Genomic DNA, 16,491 nt, shown 5'->3' with positions numbered 1-16,491 from the left:
GTTGTCTGTTTAATAAAACTGTTATTGGGCCCCCGCGGGGGCCGGCCCGGGCTGCGGGAGGGCGAGAGCCGGCCCGGGCTTCCCGCCGGCTGCCCCTGCCGGCCAGGGATGGGGAATGAAACAGGGAGATCTGCCTCCTTGTGCGTGTATTTTAATTTCTGGTCACACATGGGATTTTCTCCTCTCTGTCTCCACTTTTTGGCAGTACTGTTTTACACATGGGTTCACAAATGTCCAAGACTGAGAAACATTTTGGAGCAATTTGCCCCCAAATCATCCATGTCAGAGGAATACCTGAGCAAAAATGTACAGCTGGAGTTGAGGTTATAAGGGAGATATTAAAATACTATGTAATATAGAGGAGACATTAAAATACTGTGTGTGGGTTCCTCCGTGTGTGTACGTGCGCGCGCACACACACACATACAAACTGTGTGTGTATATGCATGAAGGAAACACTCCTCCCCCACACACACACATGTATATATGTGTGTGTGTTTCCTTCATACACGTACACACACATTTATATATGGGAGATAGTAAAATACAGCTACACATACATATATGCATATATATCTCTCCCTAATATATACATATATGTGTGTGTATACATATATACACACACATATATCTTTAATATATCTATATACACATACACACAATACAGATATCTATCTATGTGTAGTTTCCTCATGTATCCCCATTCTGACAAAGCAAAAGAGGGTGTTGGAGAGAAAGGGAGATAGAAATGGGGACTGAAACAAGAGGTATATTACTACATGTCTGTCTTCTCTTGTGTGTGTGTATGTATGTCTGTGTATGTATATATAATCTTTGTGCATGGGAGTATGTATATGTAGTTCCCCCTGTCTCTATGTACAGACACGGAAGAAGATATATATACAAGGAGATGCAGCTGTAATGTTGTAGTTATTTTTGTATACACCTGTTTTCATTCCCTGTGTGGATTTCCCTTTGCCTCAAATACCCTCTTTTGCTTTGTCAGAATGGGAATCTCCCCTTTGGCTTTGTACATCTGGAAGGTTTCTAGGGATTCCACGAGTTTCCCCAAGCACCACCTCTGCCTTCCTCTGTTATTTCATTGTTGTTGATTTTGTTTTATGAATTCTTCTGTACCAGTTTTTATGGTTGGGGGAGAGACGTTGGGACATTAATGTGTGAGGGGCCTTGGTCCCCCTTATAATCCTGCCCTGTTTGAAGGCCAGACTTTTAAAATGTTTGAAGCCCTTATGCATGCAAATATCTGAGCGTGTTTTACATTTCCCTGTAATGCTTCTGTCTGCACCTGGGTGAGGTACAGAAATCCTGTTAGCCCCATTTTAAAGATGGGGAGCTGAGGCACTGAAGCACAGAGCAAACTGCCTAACCTGCAGCACGGGGACTGTGTGGCAGACCAAGAAGCTGCACCCTAGCCTCCAGTATTTCTGTCTACAGTTTCAACCACAAGGGCAACTGCTAAAGGGAAGATGTTCTGTTTTCAGAGGTGTATTTTGTCATCTGTGTCATATTGAGAGTGGCACAGAACATATTTGTGAATCTGGCTTGTATTTAAGCAGCCTAAACAAGATCTGAGTGCTTTTGAAAACTAAGCTGCTCAGCAGTTAAAAATGTGGTCTTGAGCCCTTTTGATTTGAACCCACCAGAAGCATCTTCTGAAATCAGTGGTATCCCCACTCTCTACCCCCAACACACACACATACACAAACAGGTATTGCGTATGAAATTTAAAGTTAACACCCTAAAAGGGCAATCAGCAGCTTCTTGTGCTGATTGAGTGCTAACAGAATTGTAACCATTGGACTCCTCCATGGCAACCATGCAAGTGTATTGTGAACAGGTCTAGAGCTCCCAGAATGTAACACAGTGCAATTTTGTTTGCACTGTTGGGTCCAAGTATTATCAAATGATAATATTTACTCTTCCACTTCAAAGAGTTTTCATTAGTGGTTACGATAAAGAGGTATCATGAAAAAGAGCTGACTGCTGTGGAAGGGTCCCTGGGATTGTTGTTACATTGTACTTACCATTATTTATTTATATGCCTTTTGAAACAGTCACTGTGATCTGAACAAGAGACTAAAGGACTAGTTTTAATCTCATCCCATTAGTTGGTTTGTTTTATCTGACATATTCACAAGCAGGAAAAGCGAAATATATTTAAAGGGTTAAAATTGTTTAAATATTAATAAATGTTGCTGAATCCCAAGGAAGTTGTCCTTGGAATTAAATTTTGCACAGTTTCAGGTTACATGATTTGCAACAGCAATAACTTGTCATCTCTGGGATCTGTGTCCTTACAACTGTGATTAATGTGAGTTTGAGATAGGAGGGGGAGTGGCATATTTCTGCAATGGGAGCCAATATAAGAAGGCAGGTTAGATTTGCACCTTATAGACTAACTAAATCAGAGGTGTCTATAGCATAATATTTCATGAGCCCAAGCTCACTTCATCAGCAGCTAATATAAAGATGGGTGAATAAAATATAAACTGGAAGGCTTTCTATCCTTTATGAAATGTCAGGTAATAAAGGATAGCTCTTATTATGTAAGGTAAAAAATTGTTCAGCACTACTCTTGTAGAGATCTTTATTACCACATACTGCAGGCCAGAGTCATTACCTTGATTCCCAACTACATTAAATCACTGGCTTATATTAGTGGTTCTGTATCACTGTGTACTTAAAAAAGTCAAGCCATTGATGATGGTTTTATAGGGGTCTTATTCTGCAAGGCTCACACATGAGTAATCTCAGTTCCCCTGCCCTTTCCTCCTTACTCCCCTCTGTTTGATGTCCCCCCTGCCTTCTCTTTCACTTAGCTTACTAGTCTCCTCTTCCTTTTACTTGTAATATACATACATACATACATACATATGTATACACACACACACACATATATGTATATATATATGATGCTGCTTACAGAGCATTCCTCTCCAGTGTGTGTATACATATGGGTCTCTCTTTCCCCGGCCTTTGTCTTTCTTGTCCATCTAGACCAGTGGTAGCCAGCCTTTTCAGCAGGTGTGGTGCAAGTCAAGCCCCAGCTCCCTCCGTGTGCTGCTCTGACCCTACCCTCCAGAGGCATACCTGATAGAGTTTACACCCTGGGGCACTGGAATGGAGGCAGGAGGCTCAAACTCCCAGCCTTGCAGTGGAGTGGGCAGGATGCTGACACAAGAGGAGGTGTTACCAAGAGCCAAGTTAACCCTTGCTTGTCCCCATAATTGCTGCAGGTTTATATGGCGAGCAAGGATCCAGGGCCTCTACTTCAACTGCAGCCGCAGGGCCAGAAGGGCTAACCTGGCTTGTAGCGGTGTCACCTCCTCTTGCTTCAGTAGTCTGCCCTATTTAGCTCCATGAGCTCCCCTGCCTCTATTCTGCTGCTTTTCTTCAGTGAATGCTTAGGGTTTGTGTGCCACACACAGTAGCACCTGTGCCACTTGTGGCCCCTGTACCATAAACTGGCCATTTTTTATTTAGACTGTACGCTTTCTAGGGCAAGCCCTGGATACCGTTTGCACAGTGGGCTTCCAGTCTTAGGATGGTCCTCAGGCACTAGCATAATAGAAATAATATGTGCAGTCCCATTGACTTGCTTGGGGTTGATTGTGTAAGTTAGTGGGTCTCAGAGGATGTGCCAAGGCACACTAGTGTACCACAAGAGCAATGGAAGTGTGCCATGACATCCTCCTGTGTGAGGAGATAAATGCTTTCTTCTCATCTCTACCACCTTGTTCTGCCCAGCTACTTCAGCCATGCCTTCAACTGCTCCTCTAGGAACTACCACAGCTGCTGCTGCCTGCCTTCACCTTCCCCACCCCCAAGGCAGCCCTAGTGCCAGTGCTGCCCTCACGTTTCCAGCAGTGTGCTCTACTGCAAGTGGGTAGGTGTTGGATGCACAGATGGATCCAGGCTTTGCAGCCCAGCTCATCCCCTCCACTTCTCCCACAACCTCAAGGCCTGCAGGAGAGGCTGCAGGGGTGATTGTCACTATGTGAGACTTTGTAGGAGCAGCCTCAGCAGTGGGGGCTGCCCTTGTCCCCTGAGGTACAAGACCAGGGGTCGGGAGGGGACAGACAATGGAAAGAGCAGAGTGAAGTCCTGCTTCTACCACCCGTAAATTACACAAGCTAGATCAGTGTTTCTCAACTAGGGTTGCCTATTCTGTTTGAATCTATTCCAGGAGGTTTCATCACATGATGGATTACAGTGCATAGACTTTACGTCAGAAAGGCAAATGCACATTACTATTACATTTTAAAAACCCACTGGACTACTGTATAAATTGGATTCAACATTTAATATTTATTTTAAAGAATGCTCTATCATTGATCTCCCGGGTGACTTTTAGCAGTCTCCTGAAGATTTATGTCTAATTCCTGCAGACTCCAGGGTAATCCTGGAAGGTTGGCAACTCTATTCTCAACTATTTTAGCCTCAAGGCCTCTTCCTTATCCTCTCTCTGTCTCACACACACATGCACACTTTTTGGGTGTAAGAGTGAAATGTGTCATCAATTTTAATCCAAAAAAGTGTGCCCCAGGTATCAAAAGTTTCGGAAACACTGGTGTTAGCAGTCTTTAACTCAGTAAAACTTGTGGGATAAGGGTCATAAAGTGAGGTGCTAGTAACATTAAGGGCGTAGGTTCAATCCCTGGTTGGACAAGATGATCTCTTGAGGTCCTTTCCAGTCTTACTACTCTGAAAAGGTCTGGTGTATTACCCTTTTAGGGTCCTGCAAAGTACTGCACTCTCAAGGCTCTCACTGAAGCCAGGTGGTATAATTTTGCTCTTACTATCTTCAGTGGGAGCTTGGCCCTTGAATTCTGTGGAAGTAGGATCAGGGCAAAAACATGGTTCTCAATCCCCTTCAGAAGTACTCAGCACTTTGTGAATCAAGTTGGACATAGACTAGTACAGTAGTGTGGTTAACTGGTAATAATCCATCGCAACTAAGATCTAGGGAGAATTCTCAAATGGGGATCTAAGATGCATCCATAATCTTTTATGGGTCCAAGTGTCTTACAACACATTTTTGTTGCTGCTAAAAGCTGTCTAGCAATTTAATTAGCTTTATAACTATAGTCAGCAAAATACATTTTCCATGTATATTGTATTTAATATTCATATGTGACTTTGGATAGTTGATAATGCAGCAGTGAATGTAATTATCCAATAGCAGTTTTATTTTGGTGTATACATAATAGAGAATAATGGAATGTGCCATGATTTATCTGAATGTGTACCTACATAAATTCTTTCATACGGAGCAATCATAATTTAAATGTTTGCATATATCTATATAGCATAATATCACACTTAATTGCTGTGTAAGCAGACTGAGCTTTATATGTGAAGCAGTGAAGCATTTCATTTGGTACAGAAAAAGCAGTACTTAACGTGGAACAAGGCTGCCTCTGACTAGTTCACTGTTAGTACTGAGGTGTGCCTTCCACTAGAATCAGTCTTTCTATATGTGCCAACAAAATGAAAAAATTATTCCTGTTTGTTTTTTTAGGCTGGGGGCTGCGTGTTGGTCTTTGTTCTGTGGCATGAAGATCATTAACAATCACAAAAGATCCACCTTGCTTTAACCATTGAAATGGCATACCACTGGAATATGTTAGAAAGTTTAGAGCCTTTATCTCCTTCTGCTACAGATATGAATAAATTATGTACATAAATTAGCTACCTGCATTTAGAGGTTAAGTACAGTAAGAATGAATTGTAACTCTGCCCTGAAGCACATAGATGTTGAAATTGATTACCATGTTTTATGGCATAGGTGGGCAAAATATGGCCCGCAGGCCAGATCCAGCCTACCAACTGACTGTATCCAGCCCACAAGTCGGTGGCCACAAAGTCTTAGGATCCAGCCCATAGGGAGTTGGCAGTTCTGACTGCTGCATCATGCTGGGCAGGTGGGCACGTCCCGGCCCCATCTACAGCTTACATCAGCTCCTGCCCTGTGTGCTGGAAGCAGCCCTGAGAGCATGCTGGCATCAGCTGTGGATGCTGCCTGCAGTTTCCTGCCAGGGACTGGGGTGACTGCCTGGGATGGCAGCTGATGCGCTGATGCAGGCCCCCCCCCCCCCCCCCCCTGCCCCAGAGGGAAGCTGCTGCCTATGTCTGCAACTGATGCCAGAGCCCACCTGGTGCTGCTTTTGGTGCATGGGGTGGAAGCTGGTGCAAGTTGCAGGGCTGTGCTGGAGATGAGGGATGGTTGGGGGCAGGAATTGGAGACAGAGGGAGGCAGCCCTGCCCATGATGAGTGGCAGTGGCCGGTGCTGGGCTCCAGGCAAAAGCAGAACCTGGCAGTGGCATGCTCATCGCATCCACGGCTCTTCTGCCTGTGGCTGCCTGGATCACGTGCTGGGGCTGCCCTGCAGCTCATCCCTACTGCTGTTTCCCTGTACCACCTCCTGGCCAACCCAGGTCCACAGGGTGGCAGCAGTGGCAGTGAGGAGGAACCACAGGGCAGCCCTGGAAGGGCCACAGCCAGAAGGGACCCAAGCATATCTGGTGGGCCCGTAGGCAGCAAGCGTGCCTGCTGCTGGATTCTGCTTTTGCCCCATGCCCAGCACTGGCCTCTGCTGCTCATCATGGGCAGGGCTACTTCTCTCTGTCTCCCTCTCCCCTCCTTTTTCTTCCCTGCTCACCCACTCTAACCATCCCACACCTCTAGCATGACCCCACAGCTTACATCAGCTCCTGCTCCACATGCTGGAAGCAGCGCTGGGCGGGTGCCAGAGGCTTGAAGTAGAAGGGTAGGCCAGAGGCTAAACCTACTGAAGCTGCTGCCCCAGACCCATCCCTGCCTGCCTGCAGCTCCATCCCAGGTAAGGAGGTCTGTTGAGCTGTTGCCAGGGTGTGAGGTACTGACCCAGCCCATGACAGCTCCCTAAAACTCCCTGTATGTATGGCCCATGGGCCCAAATAATTGCCCACCTCTGTTCTATGGTCATTGGTGCTACATAATTATACGTTGTGGTATGTCTTAAATATACTAAGGTATTTTCACTTTAGGAACAGCATTTTTTAATATAGTAGGACATTTGTACTGGAATGGGAGCCATCTCAGAGATTAATAAGAATACTGATTGGCTTTTATTTTAATCTTTTTCTATCAGAGTGCTTACATAAAACTGTTTTTGAATCTCTCATTTGGAATATGGACACTAGCCTCAACTTTTAATATAAGCACTTATAAGCCAAGCACAGACGTTCAGGAGGTTAAATCGTGTTCAAAATGGCTGCCCGATTTAAATTTACCTCACCCCAGTGCCGACCTTACACTTACAGACCTGGCAATCAGTCTAAACCTGTAACTGTACAGAAGTTCCATGTACACAAACCAGTCTAAAATTGCAGAACCTGGATAAGATAAATAAGATAAACGTGGATCTATGTAATATCAGACTCATTCGATTTAGGTCAAAACAGTGATTGGAACTTCTGTCCACTTTCCCTGCACATTAGTCCCAGCCCTGAGGCTACTCTTTTCACTCCCTCCTTCCCCTGCACTGGTCTATTTTTTTGCTCCCCTGGCTCCTTGCTCCCTCACCGCAGCCCGAGTTCTTAACCCCCATCCCATAAGCCGCTCTGGGTGCAGGTGCTTTTATCAACATTCACCACTGCCGGAGCCAAGCAAGTTAAGTCTTGGTGAGGGGAGGGACAGGAGGGATGGGGGTTTAGCTTCTCTGGGGAAGACGTCACCCCACCTCACCTTACCCATGGGTCACATCTACTCCTCCACCCCACTCATGGGTCGTGCTTGCCCCCCCTACCCCTTACAGGTTGTGCCTGCTCCCTTTACCCCACTCTCAGGTTGCAGCTTCTCCCCCTACCCGTCGTGGGTCATGCCTGCCCTCCCACCCCACTGGGAGGTTGTGCATGCCCCCCACCCCATCCCACCCCACCCGTAGGTTGCGCCTCCTACCCCTCATGGGTTGTACCTGCCTCCCCCCGCCCCACCCACAGGCCGCACCTACCCCCACATTCCCCGGTGGACCCCCAATCCTCTCCAGTCTGCTGGACCCCCAACTCCCCAGCTAGCCCCCCCATCCTGAATTACCTGATATTGGGCAGCCATTTTTAATCAATTTAACCTCCCCCTAATGCCCCAAATTTCTGTACTTAGCCATAGGGTTACACTAAATTTAATGGCAAGGCCTCCATTGACTTCACTGGTGCTATATTATAGAGATGGCGTATGTATAAAAAATCATTTGGTACATTAAAGGTTTTGCTGTATACATATATACTGAATTATATTGTCTATAAATGATGAGATGCACGTTCATAACAAGCATACAGTTTCAGGTTTTCCAGTGTTGGAGCCTCAGAAAAATCCAGAATGTGACTATGTGCTTTCAATGTATACAAATGGGAAATAATTTTTGTGCTTACTCTCTTTCTCTCTAAATTTTCCTGTGAAACACACATTAAGTACTGGAGATGGCCAAAACTGGTTAGTTTTCCAAACCATGATTTGTTAAATAATTTGTATGCTGGTATATTTAGCCGAATACTCCACAATTCTAGGTCTAGAAACTGGATAAATTGTGTGATCTTAGGTTAATTTCTGTTTTTATTAAAAAGCTCATATATATCATGGGGTAACAAAATCATGTTTTTTGTTTACTACATGCTGTTGATTTAGCCTTTCCCATTGCAGATGTATTCAGTAGTCAAAGACTTGACTAATAACATTAATAATAAAATAACTCTGCTGTTCATAAAATGAAAAATAGATTCCTTTTAGCTTGTAGCTACTTTAGAAACATTCCCACTAGAGACAGGACAGTAATAAACCCTTCCTTAAAGCTTAGCAAGTGGCAGAATAATAGAATTTAATTTCTGTCCAGACCTTTAATTTGTGAACAAGCACGGCCAGTCTGTACAGTGACTTAATTTGCTATGCAAAAATCTCACACACCTAATCATTTCATCTGAACTCATTGTAATGCAGATAGGATTATTGCATTAGAAATGTGATTTTAAATGGCCTGGGGCAGTAATTTGTCAGCATTTGGAAGGATTAACTCCATTAAAGTTTAGGCAACATCAACCATTCTTTCCTATTGCATCACAGGTCACAGTACCAAACATTTAGTATAATTCACCTGCAATGCATTTTATAGTTGCATAGCTTCTGGCAGGTGGGGATGTCCCCCACATCCTTGTTTGTTTTGGGATTAGAACTGCTTTGAACAGTTCGTATTAGACAAGACAGATGTTTTCACCTATACGGCGAATGCGTGTACATTTCCTATTAAAAGCAGCTGGGGGGTATCACTTGTGCTACAGTCACAATTCACAATAAGAGACTCCTGCACCTGACATAATGCTATGACTATTTCCTCCAAACCGATATATGATCAATTGGTCTTTAGGGAAAAGTGAAGATATTTATGTTGAGAAGATCCCTTCTAATGAAATTGTTAAATTCCTAGCTATGCTGTCTTCTCTGTGGGATGACAGAGGCCCTTCACTGTTGAGTGAATTGGAAATTAGGAGCAGGCCTATGTTTATGTTCTGTTGGTTGAGACTATTGTGTTTCATAGATTCATAGAGTCGGAAGGGACCTCAGTGGGCCATCTAGTCTGACCCCCTGCCCCTGGCAGGCAAGAAAAGAAACACCAACCCTGGGGTCATGTGATCCCAGCCAGGTGCCTGTCCAGTCTCTTCTTGAAGACCCCTAAGGATGGGGCCAAGCACAAGCTCCCCTGGGAGCCCATTCCAGATTCTGGCAACCCTGACTGTGAAGAACTTTTTCCTAATGTCCAGCCTGAACCTTCTCTCTAGTAGCTTATGGCCATTGTTCCTTGTCGTTCCAGGGGGTGCCCTGGTGAACATATCGTCGCCTACTTCATGTTGATCTCCCCTTATGAATTTGGCGTCACCACAAGGTTCCCTCTCAACCTTCTCTTGGAGTGGCTGAAGAGGTTAAGATCCCTTAGCCTTTCCTCGTAAGGCCTTTCCTGCAGGCCTGTAATCAGGCGAGTGGCTCTTCTTTGGACCCTCTCCAGGTTGTCCACATCATGTTTGAACTGTGGTGTCCAGAACTGGACACAGTACTCCAGCTGTGGTCTGACCAGTGCTGCATGGAGGGGGAGAATCACTTCCCTGGACCTGTTTGTGAAGCACCTACGGATGCACAACAAGGTGTGATTGGCTTTGCCGACTGCTTCATCACATTGACGACTCATGTTCATCCTGGAGTGAACAGTGACTCCAAGATCTTTTTCTGCCCCAGTGGAGCCGAGAAGGTCGCCCTCCAGCCTGTAGGTATGATGGCAGTTCTTTCTCCCTAAATGTAGCACCTTTCACTTGTCCTTATTGAATTGCATCCTGTTGCTCTCTGCCCACTTCCCCAGCCTGTCTAGGTTGGCCTGGATCTGGTTTCTCCGCTCCAGGGTGTTAGTTGCACCCCATAATTTTGTGTTGTCCGTGAATTTGGACAGGGTGCTTCCCACCCCCTCATCCAGATCACTGATGAAGATGTTGAACAGCACCTGCCCCAGAACTGGGCCCTGAGGGACCCCCCTGCCCACATCTTTCCAGGCTGACACTGATCCGTCCACTACCACCCTCTGAGTGCAAGCCTTGAGCCAATTTGCTACCTAGTCTACTGTGTAATCATCCAAGGCAAATCCCCTCAGTTTATTTATAAGGATGGTATGGGATACCTTGCCAAAGGCCTTCTTGAAGTCCAGATAGATAACATCCACCTCAGCTCCTGCATCTAAACAATTGGTGGCCTTGCTGTAAAAGGAAACTAGGTTAGTCAGGCAGGACCTCCCTGCTAAAAACCCTAGTGTTTCCCTCCTAGAAAAAGAAAGTCTAACCTCAGATGACTGAAATCTTCATCTTAACCAAATCTTTGTGAGGGAGAAGGGGCAGCAACATTTTGACCAACCTCAATTTTTTTACACATGTAAGCCTTGCTCTGGTTGTGCAATGGGTTTGTAGACTGATTATGTAAAAAGTCTATGATCACTAATTAGTCCACAGCTAGCCAGTTGTTTTGAGCTCCTTTTCTTGCATGTGCTATGTTGCCAAGTCATTTTCGTACCTGAATTCATCTAGTTCTTTATAAAAGAGAATATTTGAATTTTCACAGATTTTTTTTGTGCTACAAGAACACCGTCTGGGTATAATAATTTTCTGAAGTGGGGAACATCTTGTAACTAGTAAAACATATCATGTATTACCAACGTGGGCTATTTGTATGTAATGGGACTCGTGCTTATGTTAGCAGATTATTAGGAACATGGTGTATGTAGGAGTGAAGGAGGTTTTCATGGATCAGAGGCTTTCATGGAGCCACATCAGAAGGACATAGCTCTTTGACATTGGATAATTAGGGTGCTTCCAAGCATAGGATTGTACAGCCAATCACAGTGATACCCCTTCACCATTACTGTATAGATAATGTGGGTGGCGTGTTATCCATGCCAGAAATCTGCCCCAGATAAAGACGTTCAAACAGCCTGAGCCTGAATTAATTCCATCTTTGCAGGTTAGTCTAACCTGCATAGAGTGAACCGGCAAGCAAGTGAATAAACATTCACTTTTGATTCCGGAAATGCAGCCACATGCCTGCAGTGGCTCAGGCCAGAAGCTTGGGGGCGCTAGAGGGTGCCCTCCCTTCCTTTCTGCGGTGGCCAGAAGGCTGGAGGGAAGCTGAATTGGGGTCAGGGGGTGGCCAGGCCCCGCAGGCCTGAGTATGATTGGGGAGGGGTTTCAAACTCCACGCTGGCCTGCAGGGACCCCAGTCAGGGTGTGCCTGGGGGGGAGGGGGGAAACAGCCCTTGCCAGGCTTTTGAAGGGAGGAGGGAGCATGCCCGGACCCTGGCTTCCAGCTGGCACTGAAGGGTTGAGCAACAAGAGTGGGGGCATGGTCAGACCCTGGCCCCGGGCCTGAGGTGAAGCAGGGAAGGAAAAGAGAAACCACAGAGGAGTAGGGCTGGCAGGGACCACCAGAGGTCCTCTCGTATCTAGTTCAACCCCTGCCTGAGCCCTGGCCAGACCCTTCCATACAAGCACAATCTAAAGAGTGGAGGGTTTGCTCGCTACAGGGGCTCTGTACTACTGGAGAAAAAAGCCACCAAGGGCTGGTTTTCCCCCCCTGCCCCACATTGGGGCCCAGCACTGAGCCCCTCTGGCCCTGAGCCCGGAGGCACCACTGCACAGAGCACACCCCTACTCCCCCCGGCCCTGCAGCGGGGGAGCAGGAGAGCCCTGCCCGTCACAGCGGCTCTGTGACAGCCTAGCCCACTCTGGGTGTGGGGAGTTGTGAGCAAACTGGGCACACAGCTCCCGCAGCCCCAGCCCAAGCCACAACCAGCTGGGCAGGGCCTGACCCCTCTGCACCTGCCCTCAGCAGCACCCATGGGCCAGCCCTGTAACCCAGCCTAACCCCAGCCCCGGGCAAGATAGGTGGATGGCAGGGGCGGGGCCCTTCTTAGCCAGCTTCGATTCCCATGGCCCGAGCTAGAGGGGGAAGAGCCCTGTCCACCTCAGTGGCTCCATGACAGCCTGTCCCGGCTTGCGTGTGGGGAGCTGGGAGAACACTGGGTGCGCATCTCCCACAGCCCCAGCCTGAGCCTGAGCCGGCTGGAAAGGGCCCTGCCCCTGTGGCCCAGCCTGGCCCCACCATCTGCCCACCTCGCTTGGGGCTGGGGCTGGGGCTGCAGGCTGTGCTGGCCCAGGACAGTTTCACAGCTCCTGTGGTCCCAGCCTGAGCCCCAGCCAGCTGGGAAGGGCCCTGCTCCTGTTGCCCAGCCTGGCTTGGCCTCAGTATCCACCCACCTTGCCAGGGGCTGGGGCTGTGGGGGCTGAAAGTAGGTGCAGAGGGGCTGGGCTGGCAGGGTAGGGGTCTTCCCAGCCAGCTGCAGCTTGGGTTGGGACCACGGGAGCTGTGTGCCCAGTTTGCTCCTAGCTCCCCGTGCCCAGGCTGGGCTGGGCTGTCACAGAGCCACTGTGGCAGGCAAGGCTGTCCCACTCCCCTGCTGCGGGTCCAGGAGAGGTTCTGTGCAGCAATTCTTCAGGGATCAAGTGTGGAGGGATGCAGTGCTGGGCCCCACTGTGGAGTGGGGCAGGGGAGAAAACCAGCCACAGGAAGCCCTTGGTGGCTTTTTTCCCCAGCAGCACAGAGCCCCCCTGGCAAACAAACTCTCCGCTTTTTAGATTCTGGTGTTTTTAATGGAGGGTCTGGCCAGGGCTCAGGCAGGGGCAGAACTAGGCACTAGAGGACCACTGGAGGTCTCAGCCAGCCCTGCTTCTCTGCGATTCCCCCCTCCTTGCCCCACTTCGCCTCAGGCCTAGGGCTGGGGGATGGCTATACCCCTGCTCTCACTACTGGAATGGTGAGCGGGGGGAAAGCCAGGCAGACCTCAGCTGGGGTCCCACACCGGTGGGAAATGGGAGCAAGGGGGATTAAATCCCCCCAGGCTACCGGCATATGGCCATGACCTTCGAGCAGCAAGGGGGACACTCCAGAACAGAGTTTCCCACTCCCACCCACTTCTCAGTGAGCCAGAGCAGTGATAGTGCCTTGGCTAGGGAGGCGAGGGGTGGGGCCAACCCTGCTCTGGGTTGCAAAGCATCCTGGGGTGCTGGGGTACTGTGAATTAACTTAAACCAGGAGGGGGTCTGGGACAGAAGTTCCGTAAACTGATTTGAGCTACATCAGTTAAGTCTGATACTACATTCAACCAGGTTTATCTTAAACCAGTTTTGGCCACTTTCAAAGTCATTTACATGCACTGAATTTCTGTTCTGTTACAGGTTTAAACTGGTTTCTGATCACTTAAACCAGTTTATGTGTAACTTCTGTCCCTGGCCTTCACCATTATAGATGACTCGGGTGGTGTATTATCCATGCCAAAAATTGGAGAAATGTCACAGTTTAAGTCACACTGCTGGCTTTTTTCATGTCATAGTGTCATGCCATAGCATGAAAGCATGTATGTGGCATTCCTCACACTTCATGAGCATGCATGTTGAATGCTACAAAAAAAAGTGCATTTCATGTTTTGGGTAGCCAGTTGTCAGTCCATGGTTGTTACTGTGACCTCAGTTCAGGAAAGCAACTAAGCCGTAGTTAAGGTTAAGCACACCAAAACAGAAAGCAACAATCTATGAACGTAAAGGAGTGTGCAATTATTACAAACAGCCTCATCTGAAAGAAATGGGTGCAGGTTTTTTTAATACAACATACATATTGAAGCAAGATTTACACGATAGAAAAATGCTCTATGGTTGTGTCTCCATGCATTGATGTATGTATGGCAGGCTTGTCCAACTCTGAGCAGCTGATGGCTGCACCAGCAGGGCCCACACTAGTGTGAGCCATGGGTCCCTGGGTTGCAGGCCTCTCCTGCTGGCCCCCCCACAAAAATGAAAATGACCTATAAGTGTGGAGCTGTTCTTTACTGAAGGAACTGAGTAGAACAACTAAAGCAAATAATGAGAGCAATGTAGAAAGTCAGGGCCTATGAGATAAATTTGGGGGTTTGGTACATTCTGGTGGGGAGGCACCTACTATTTAGAAAATAAGGGAGTTCTATTTGAGTTCTGAGCTGAATCTGTACATTTTCAAATACATTTTTAGAGATTACACTTCTGCTTTATTTAAATACACGTTACTTGCAATAATTATTTTACTCATATTTAATGTCCATTAAGAAAGAATTTTGCATGATGGCAGGGAGACTGACCTTGGGGGGCATCCTCAACTGTTATCCTCATTCCTTTAATCAGGCCTTGAAAATAATTATTAGGAAAAGAAATCTGAAAACCAAATTTGAGTCTTGGGTTTAGTGTCCATCTCTTGATATCAGTTAATGGTTTTATTTGTGATGACAAAATGTGGAAAGCATTATTATGTTAAGAGCTATTTATTAGTTCAGCAGTCGTATACTTGATTTTTTGTTTCATTTTATTTCACCTTTAATTGGATTTACATTTTAGTTAGTCACAAAAATTTGTTGATTAATTCTAACTGTGGTATTACAATACAGAGTTATTTGCAGTTTTCATATCTTCTCTAGTTTAATATTATAGCAGTGGCAATAGTACTGTGTTTCCTGGAAAAATGTGATTTCTAGAAGGGCCCTGCATCTTACTCTCTGTCCCCCGCCCCACTCCTCTTGAGTGGTGCAAAATACAATGGTAATTTTACTAACCAAAAATTTTAATGACATAGAGGCAAGTAATCTATGCTTAATGTTTGTGCAAAGCTTCTCTTCTTATTAGTGGGAGTTTTGTTGTAGAGTTAAGATAGTTATATGGTCCTAAATAAGATTTAGCTTATAATCCATTCTTAAAATGGAAGTTGGCCTTCTACCCAGAATAAGTTTGATGCCTCTGGAATCACACAAATGTTCATATAGTATTTCAAGTCAGATTTTTGTATTGCCTATTTAAAATTGCAGTGGTTTCCTTTACTGCTAGGTATAGGATGGAATCCTGTTCACCTTATTCCCCCTGAATTTAGAAGGGATATGAAAGTGTATCCCCTACGGTATTTTTTTTGTTAAAGTTCTTTTACTCTCTGGATTCAACCATTCAAAAAGGTTCCATCCTAACTCTGTTAATTCACCTATAGTAATCATTACTGCCAAGAGGAGAGCGTGGCTATGGGAAACATCATGTTGAAGGTTGCTGTGTGGGGTCAGAAATAGATCACAAATTTGAGGGCATGATGTGCCCATGAATCCATGTCAGTGCTATAAATATGAGACTTTATTGCTGCTTCACAGTTAGAGGTGGGTGAATGCTTCTTTGCAATCAGTCTATTCAACTAATTAATCTTTTTTTTCTTTTACTAATTTTCTTCAAATAGCTTGCTTCAAATTTGCTTATAAAAATGTATTTTAGTTTGTGGATTGTTCATAAACTATTAGCTCTTTATAGTTTCCCTTTTGTTCCATTGGACTGCTTACCTAGATCATGGTTATTTGATTGTGACTGTTTGACCTGTACGTGAGTATTCACAATGCTTTCTTACTCCAGAATTGTTCATGGAAACAAAATTTCACTTTCGTGGTGGTTTGAGGAAAAGCAAATAAAAAGAGCTTCAAATTCCATCCCAATAATTTTCACTCCTGCAGATGTGTGCAATTGCTTTCAGGGTGTTTGACTCTGCTCAGAGCCATCCAAAGCTATTTGACTCTGCAAAGAATTTTTTTTTGTTCAAGTTGCCTTTTTTTCCCACCATGGGTGTGTCCAGACGAGACCACATGTACCTCTTGCAGTGTCTCAAACCCCTTTGATATCCAGGTCCCATGGGACCGTGCCCTGAGGCAACCGGAGGCTGGGTCCTCCACAGAGACGCTCTGGCTGTCTCTGTTGTTGGCCCTCAACCTGGTGCTGAAGTACACTGCCTGCCCATGCAGGGCAGGCAGCGTGCCAGCAGCAGGGAGCTGAGCCCAGGTTGCAGTGCCAGTAAGTAAGGGG

The 16,491-nt window shown here is 46.2% G+C and overlaps 1 protein-coding gene across 1 annotated transcript in view; it reads left to right on the top strand.

Moving 5' to 3' along the window:
* The window catches only part of LOC102369985 (kinesin-like protein KIF26B), a 181,364-nt gene that overhangs the window by 2,692 nt on the left and 162,181 nt on the right, over positions 1 to 16,491 (top strand). The window lies entirely within an intron of this gene.

Source organism: Alligator sinensis, unplaced genomic scaffold (genome assembly GCF_000455745.1).
Source record: "Alligator sinensis unplaced genomic scaffold, ASM45574v1 scaffold534_1, whole genome shotgun sequence".
NCBI classification, from domain to species: domain Eukaryota; kingdom Metazoa; phylum Chordata; order Crocodylia; family Alligatoridae; genus Alligator; species Alligator sinensis.
Note: the sequence above shows the minus strand (reverse complement) of the source record. Positions and strands in the feature narration are given on the sequence as shown.